This window comes from Otolemur garnettii, unplaced genomic scaffold (genome assembly GCF_000181295.1).
Source record: "Otolemur garnettii isolate 467f Iridium unplaced genomic scaffold, OtoGar3 scaffold00220, whole genome shotgun sequence".
Classification (NCBI taxonomy): Eukaryota; Metazoa; Chordata; class Mammalia; order Primates; family Galagidae; genus Otolemur; species Otolemur garnettii.
The window spans coordinates 776,710-786,218 of NW_003852615.1; positions in this window are offsets into that span (position 1 = coordinate 776,710).

The window sequence follows — 9,509 nt, forward strand, 5'->3', positions numbered from 1 at the left end:
AAACCAGCAGTTGGTTTCATGTTAATGGTTGCAAAAATAAGTATTCATGCTGGCTATTAAAATCTTATTTTAATTCACATATATCAATTTTTCTCTACTGTAAAAGTATGAATATATTTCTGGAGGATATTTTGGTTTTTTGTGGTACTCTCTGTTACTTCTGCTTCTGATTTCCACTTTGTAACATTACCCTGAAACTATAGTAGAATCATACATAACAGGGTTACTTGGAGCAGGGAAGTGTTATAACAAATGAAAATCTAAATGGCTCCTCTCAGCTCTGCTCTGCTTCCCAGGTCTGCTCTGCTATCTGTATTCTTGAACCCATTGATTTACTCTCAACTTCTTCCCTGGGCCTTTTTATGACTGATGATAGCATCTCCCTGGCTCCAGCCACACACCACCTAAAAATCCAATCACTAAAATACAAATAAGCTAGAGAAGCGATTTTAGGAAAGACTTTGTGAAGTTCCATTAAACCGCATTATTGTTTAGTTTTCATGTCCATAATTCTAACAGATTTTAAATCGTCTTTTTATTCTCCTTCAGAATGAAACATGTACTTTCTGAAAACTACAGTTTATAAAACAAATTTTACACTAGGAGGTGTGTAATAATGGAGATGTTGATGACCTTTTAGCCTTCATTCAAGATTAATAGTCTCTAGAGCATCTATTGACCTTGATATTATTTCAGATGATATTTAGCTAAGATCAATAAACCTTGATTGATATTAATTACAGCTAATATATGCTTATGACAGAATAAAAATGATAAAGCAGGATTTTAGTGAATATTTAGTGGCAGCACTCTAAAAATGTCCTCAGTTAAAACTACTAAAGGTTTGTAAAATCAAGACCTTTCACTCTTTTACAGGGCAGATATGGAACACATTATCTGAGGCTGATTACAAAATTCAAAGAAAGAATAAAATGTTCATATTAAATTCTTTGCCATGACATGTGAAATTTCTTAGGTTCATTAGGTCACCTGGGCCAGAGTTGGTCCTCAGTTACCAACCAAGCAGGAAATAGCCTTTTGATGTGCAAGTGGACCTAGGCTGGTGGGTGGGCAGGTAGGATAGAGACGAAAACACCACCATGCTCAGGCCTAAACCATGTGGTGTTGCTCTGGGAAAGCCATGAGAAACTACCCTCCACAGTACAGGTGCTCACAGTGGGTGGACACACTCAGGGAGACAGGTTACTTTTGCAGGCTCAAGTTTGGATGTTTGTAGTGACCTCAGGAGGCCCCCTTGAAGGTGTTCACCAATCTAGGCCGAGCCCAGGGGGTTAATGAAGGAGCATATATCGTGGGCACATGGCTAGGGAACAGCACCACTGAACGCTCCTACCTTCCTACACAACTGACTCCACATGTAGTACGAGCAAGAATCAACAAACACAGCACACCAAACCCAGTAAGAGGAGGTCCCTTACTCCAGACATGTCCCTTCAGTGCTCTCTACTGACAAAGCTTAACGTCATGCTCATCACAAAAGAGAAATGCATAAAGAATCCAGTCTGCTAGGTCAGTGCAGGTCCTGGAGGATGAATTTGGAGAAGAGAGGTGGCCTTGTTGAATCCTTTCACACTTGGGTCATAGTTATTTATTATTTTGCAAATTTCTGTTTATGGCATTACCATATTTTTCATTTTCATATTTTATATCTTTTTTTTTCTATAAATCCTTTACAAGTTAAGAAGATCAACTTAAACAGGTCTATCATTTATTTTTATAGGTTTTGCATACAGAGTAAGTTTAAATGTCATGTAGAAAAATCCATTAATCTTTTTTGTGTCTAAATTTATTATGTCTATATACTTAGATTTTTCCGATGAAGATCAGACAAACAATCACCTACCTTATCTTCTGGTTTATTTTCTTTTCATTTAAAATTGAACCCACAGGGAATTTTCTTTGATATATAATATGAGCTAGAAATACAATTTTATTCTTTCCCACATGTTTCCTAATTGTCTTCAAGACTAAAAATAGCTATTATTTTTCCCCCTCCTTTATCTTGTGGCATATTAGTAAATATTATATGTTTATAGAAAGGAACAGAAATGGTTCATATACATCTATGAACCCATCACACATATGTAACAGTTGTTAACACTTTACTATGGTCTCTTAAATATTTTTGAGGATAACACAATAACTAAGAAAATGCCATGAAGGGTATGTTAACCAGTTTGATGAAAATATTTCAAATTGTATATAAAACCAGCACATTGTACCCCCATGACTGCATTAATGTACACAGCAATGATTTAATAAAAATATATTTTTTTTTGAGGAAATAAAATGTTACATTGAGATTTTGTAATCCATTTATATTCCTTCTGTCCATTCTCCTCATTTTTTAGAAGTAACTAACATCCAGAAGTTATATGTAACTTTAGCCAGTATGTGTTTTTAATATCTTTAATATTTTTATTTATTTTATTTTATTTTATTTTTTTGCAGTTTTTGGCTGGGGCAGGGTTTGAACCCACCACCTCTGGTATATGGGGCTGGCACCCTACTCCTCTGAGCCACAGGCATGCCCAAATTTTTTACATTGTTATTTTATTGTTCATGGAGGTGTACATATTTGTGTTTTAAGAATGTGTATTGGCTGGGCACTGTGGCTCATGCCTGTAATTCTAGCACTTTGGGAGGCCAAGACAGGAGGATTACTTGAGGCCAGGAGTTAGAGACCATGAGCAAGAATAAGACCTCACTTCACCTCTACAAAAAATAGAAAAGCTAGCGGGTCATAGTGTCAGGCGTGAGAGGTTGGGAGGTTAAGGTAAGAGCATTACTTGAGTCTAGGAGTTTGAGGTTGCAGTGAACTATGATGACCACTGCCTTCTAGCCTGGAGACAGACCAAGATCCTGTCATAGGTTTAAAAAAAAAGTGTATGAATGATATATATCTTTTGGCAACTTGCTTCTTTACTCAAAATTATGCTTTTCAGACAAGTTCATGTTGATACACATACACACATTCATTTTAAAACTGTATAGCATTCTGTTTTATAAATAAATCACAGTTATTTGTCCATTCCCTACTACTTAGAGACAGTGTGAACGAAAGTGGCTGTAATGATTGATCCTCTCACCCACCATACACGAAGACTGCCTTAGCTCTGCAACTCCACAGATGGATGTTATTGGAAATTTGCTTTTGTAGCTATGTTGGGTATAAAAAGTTATCTTATTTTTATCTAATCTGTATTTTCCTGAAGACTAATGAAGTTATATTAAACACGTATGAATGTACTCTTCCACAAGTTGCCTGTCATAAACTTTGCCTATTTTCCTTAGAAAAATGTACAACCAGGAAGTCAATTGCTTCAGTATGCAGAGCTGAAGGTGGACTAATTGGCACAGGAGGAAAATTTTCCAAGAGGAAAATATTAGAGAAACTAAGTTCATCACTAGAGCAACCTTGGAATGTTGCTGTATTTCTGAAAATAATCACTATATTACTAGTAGTAATAATACTAGTCATGGTCATCACAGGAGCATACATTTTTCACAGAGCTTGGAGGGGCCAGACACTCTGCTTGATATATGTTGCCTATTTAATTTTCACAAGACTATTATGAGATAAATTATATTCTTATCTTAATTTTGTAAGTGAGGAAACTAAGCCTCAGAAAGTGAGATAACTTAAGTCACTCAGATAAAAAGAAGTAAAGACAAAATTCAAATTAGGTTCATGACTCCAGAATGCTCCACCAGGCCCTCTCCACATTGAACCCAAGCATGGAGGGAAGCCAGGGTAGAGACTTAGGCTCACAAAGTGGTGAACATCTGTAGAACTGGCCAACATCAACCTTCAACTGTGACTCCATCTGGCAAGGAGAAGCTATCAGTAGAGGGTCACAGCAAATCTGCAATTATCTAAGAAAGCCCCCTGAACAACTTGGGGAGGTGGAGAAGGAGAAGCGCTCAAACAGGATATGCCCGGCTTCTTGCTACTAAACACACATTATTTCTTGAATGATTGATGGGCAAAATAAAGGAGATGTGATATATTGCTACTTCAAGTTGGTGAAGTGAGTCATTTTGTATACATAAACCTAATCTATAATGTATATTCATATACATTAGTGGATTGTGGCCTTATAACTGCTTTTTAGAGGAAGATGGAGATATTTGGAACACGGCCATAGCCTTTTGGGTTGATGGAACAAATGGTACCTATGCTGCTCTGCAGTAACACAATACAGGAAGTACATGGGACACTTCGTCAACTGGAAAAGATGCATCTCAGGGCAGGGCCACTGTGCTATTTCTTATTTCCTTACTTCAGTATATCACTTTGAATTAGAGCCTATTCAGTGATTTATAACCCAGTGTTCATTCTATAATCTTCAGGGTTTTCTACTCTTAATTTATCTCGTACTGATTTTTCTTTATAATTTAGAGTGCCTTGCTGTTCCTTTTTGTTCAAAAGAGAATACCAGTTTGGAATGAGCTTTACAATTTTTTATTCATGAGATCTACCCATCCTGATATCAACAGTAATTGCTCAATTACAATTAATCATTTTAGAGAAAATGTTATTGCTTCTTATAAATCAGCTGCGGCTCCTAATTTTACAAAATACATTTCAATAAATTCCCAGCTACACTGTTTCCATATTTCCATTTTTAAAAATTGCTTTCTTAAATCCTTAAGACTGAAAAGAATCTTAGAGATCCTCTGGCCCAATTTGAATGATAGAAAATTGTCACTCAGAAAAACTGAGGAACTTGTTCAAGGTTTTATAGACCTAAGGCAAAAAGCCAATTTCTAGAGTATTTTATCAAGTACTTTTCCCACCACTTAAGAAATTTCTTCTGAAACCCCTATCTAGAAACAAGAAAAGTACCTTCCACTCACATTTATCCATTCACCATTTTACTTTTTACTAACTGCAAACAGGATATATATTTTTGTCTTAGAATCTTTTAATTCTTTTGCCTATCCTCACCTTCCACCCTCAGTTGCTACACAGAGAATGATCTCAACATTAGGTTGGAAGGAGAATCTCATCCTCAAATAATTACCCTAGTTAGGGAAGATTTTCTTCTGATGAATGAATAATAATTTATTATTTCATTCCACGGTTTTTAGCATAGAATTTGACAGGTACTCTATAGGTCCCTGGAGGTACTAACATGATTCTAACATCTACACTGTTTTCAACAAAACAATGAAAGAGGTAGATTGGGGATGTTACACAGTGTTAATGACCCTAACTGGTTATCCCTCCCTGTATTTGTGTCCTTTATCACATGACTTTCTAGTTCTTCCAAGGCTATATAGGTTGATCAATGGAATCTTAAAAGGTTTAATGAGACCAAAGGCTTAAAAAGCATATGTATATGTCCAGTGCAAGTGGCTCAGTCTGTAATCCTTACACTCTGTGAAGCTAAGGCAGGAGGATAACTTGACCTTAGGAGTTCAAGACCAGCCTAAGCAAGAGCAAGACCTTGTCTCTACCGAAACTAGAATAATTAGCTGGACAATGTGGTGTACATCTGTAGCCCCAGCAACTTGAGAGGCTGTGGTCACTTGAGCCCAAAAGTCAGAGGTTGCAATGAGCTATGATGACACCACTGCTTGTTCTTTTTTGCCTCTGCCACACTATGAAAAGCTTGTGACCTGGCTAACCTGTGGGACCCAAGGGGAAGATGAGAGTCATAGGGAACTGAGCCAACCCACCTAGGTAAGCAAATTTAGAGCAAACCTCCAAGTGAACCACAGATGTTTTAAACTACCATGTTTAAACTACCATGTTTTGAGGTGGTTTTTTCCCTCTGTGAGTAATCTCTTTTTCTCTAGAAAATTGTAAGATTTTCTCTTTCTCCTAGAATTTTACAAATTTCACCCTAACATTCCCAGTCCCTTTTTGAGATATTGCTGTTCTACATTCTAAGTCCTTTAAATTGAAAGACTAATATCTTCTCTCAGCTCAAAAATAAAAAGACTCTCTTCTATTATTACTTTGATGTTGTCATTCCTTCCATTCTCTCTAGTTTGTTCTTATCCAAGTTTTACTAGATAGACATTGGGATCTCTGAACATCTTACGTGCCTTATGACTATCTATACGTCATATAGTGAATGGCATTCAAGTTTCTTTCACAATTTTAATTTGTCTCTTTGTACTGCATTCTTAGAAAATCTCTTGGTTTGATCATCCATAAAACTGATTTGGTTTCAACCAAATCCATTCTGCTATTCAGTTTTTTGATGGGTCCAAAGTTTTCTTTTTCCTATAGTTCCTCATTTGACTTTGCTGTCAGTATAACGCTGGCCTCAGAAAAGGAGATAGGCAGTGCTTCCTCCTCTTCGATTTCCTGGAACAGTTGAGAAGAATTGGCATAAATTATTCTTTCAATGTTGGGTAGAATTCACCAGGGAAGTCATCAGTTCCTGGGCTTTTCTTTCCTGGGAGGTTTTTTAATCCCCCTATTCATTATTTCTTCAGCTTTTCTATTTCTTTATGATTCAGTCTTCGAGTTGTAACACTGTCTAGGAACTCATTCTTTTCTTCTAGCTTAGCCAAGCTGATGGCATATCATTGTTCATACCAGTCTCTTATGAGCCTTTGCATTTTTGTACAGTCAGTTGTAATGTCTCCTCTTTCATTTATAATTTTGAATTCTAACTTTTTTCTTAGTCTAGCTAAAGTTTTATTAATTTTGTTTACCTTTTTAAAAAATCAACTCAGTTCTATTGATCTTTTTTATTATTTTTCTGGTCTCTATTTCACTTACTTCTGTTCTAATCTTTATTATTGACTTTGAGGTCATTAGTATTACTTCAGCCTTTGGAGGGTATGAATTTAGCCATGTTTTGGATTTTTTTCAATTGCTTCTTAGCTGACAACTAACTAAATATCCTTTTCTTGATGTAGACCTTGTTTATCCAAACTTCACCAAAATTTAAAGGATTTTCTCCAATCTGAGAAGTTAAGGACCAAAAATGAGAGACTATTTCGAGATGTGAATGAAAGGAATCAGGGTCCAGGTTCTGTGGGGGCAATGTGGCCTTTATTCACTTGGGTATGAGCAGGCTAAGTCTGAAAAAGAAGTCAGAACATGGCACATGGGTTATGGTAGGGTGGGAATATAAGACTTCAGAGAGGTAGAAATCGGCACATTCATTCCTTGCTGGGTGTGACATTAATGCACTCATTCCTTCCTGAGCAGGATGTTCTTTCCTGGGTGGGATGGTTCTCTTTGGGTGGATCCCTACATTCAGCCCTATCACAATATAAGGCCTTAGTCTTTGTACAACCAGGTTATTCAGAAAACTTGAGTGCTATGAATCTGCTAATATAATAATTGTATTTCTTCTGCTGCTAACACACAGGAGAAACACTTTGGCAAAGTATTCCTGCACTTTGTCCATCACAAAAGTTATGCCTGGCAAAGTATAGGTCCCTGAACTTAAACTCCAAGAATATAGGTCTTTTAGCTTGCATTCAAACTTCATCATTTAGTATGAAGGAGTTCAGAGAATTTCACCCCAAAATATAATTCCTTGGTATAAAGAATAATTTGAATTAAAGTCCCTTAGAGATCAACAGGCATTGGAACAGGCAGGCTTTTCCTCTATCTGCATAAAAAACAGACAGACCCATCAAGAAGAACAATTGTTCTTCCTCCCCTGTTAATCCTACATCGATTGATGGGTGGGGAGAATCAAGAATGTAACCAAAGGAGTAGGGCGCCAGCCCCATATGCCAGAGGTGGTGGGTTCAAAACCAGCCCCAGCCAAAAACTGCAAAAAAAAAAAAAAAAGGAATGTAACCAGATCTGACCCAACCTGTTTTAAAAATAATACCTGTCTCTCAGGTTAATTTGATTTCCAAAGAGTATCATTTACAAGTCAATCTGTTCTCCCATCCATTCATTCTCTCAAGTATCTATTTATCCTCTCTAGTAATCATTTATTGGCACTCAACAGAATTACAGAAGAACCTCTCTAAGTTGACTACCAATGGGGCTGTAACAAACAGGTCAGTATACAAAGGTGGTCAACATAAGAAACTAGGCCTACTACACTGATACATATATATGGTGAATGTCCAGTCTATGAAAATTAGGTCAACCTAAGGAGGTAGTCAGCGTAGGGACAGGGTCAACTGTGTTTTACTGTTCCTGTATTCCTCATCTCCTCTAAATTGAGGATATGTAAACTTTTAGACCTCGTTGGGATATTAAGTAATCACTCTATGATTCTCTCCATGTACAGAGACGTAATCTCTTTCTCTTATTAATCTTCCTTATTGTGAGTTGATCTTTCAGCAAACTTTAGCAGAAAGGGAAAAGTTTTTCCTTCCTTCCCACAGCTACCACAACCAACCTGCCTGGGTGGCTAAGTTCACAGGCATTTCTGGTCTCAACTGTACGATATGTCATACCTTGTCTTTCCCAAATGATCCTTTGACTTTAATATTAGTGCTTGCTCACTTATCCAGCTTCTACTTTCTCCCATAGTGAGTTCCTCTTTGGGAAATTTGGTGTTTATTATGCCACTGCACTTTTCAAACTCTGTCAGAGTGATATTCAACAATGAGGCATGAAATACTTTTTCTAGAATGAATTCATGAACTTAATTGTGAGACCTTCGTACTACAACTATTCTAATGGCCCTGTCAGAAAAAGAGCTCCAAAATTGTTCTGAAGGGCAGACTAGGCACTGGCCTCAGTGTGTAACTGCTGAAGAAGGCTGCTTTGAAGGTGACCTTACTGATATTCAGCAATGAGGCATGAAACGCTTTTTCTAGGACAGGTTTGCAAACTTAATTGTCAGACCTCACAAATCAATTTGCCTAGTTTGGTGATTAATGTTTAGGCTGTCATACTCCTTGAATATATGGAGATTCTTAGTTATTAATTTATATTTATAAGAGTAGGCTTAGCATGATCAATATAGGTAACCAAGATGGAAGGTACTATTCCCTTGCTAGTCAATTTGATTTCATTATCATGGTAAGTGGTGTTTCAGTGCATTTGGGTTGCTATAGAAAATTACCATGGACTCGGCAACTGAAATAACAAACATTTATTTTTTACAGTTCTAGAGGCTAAGAAATTCACAGCCAGGGCACTGGCAAACCCAGTGTCCAAGGAGGGCCCACTTCCTAGTTTGCAGATGACCATCTCTGTGAGGTGCTCTCACAAGGCAGAGAACAAGAACAGAAGGCAAGGTCTCTTCTGTCTATTCCTAGAAGGCACTAATCCCATCATGACAGTCCCACCCTCACAACCTAATTACCTCCTAACACCTGAACACCATTGGAATTCAGAGTTTCAATATATGAATTATTAGGGACATAAATACTCATTCTAACAGATGAATGGGAGCTTGCCATTAGATATGTACACCATGGAATACTATACAGCCACAAAGAAAGATGGAGACTTTGCCTCCTTCATGTTTACATGGATGAAGCTGGAAAATGTCCTCCTTAGCAAAGTATCTCAAGAATGGAAGAAAAAGTATCCAATGTAC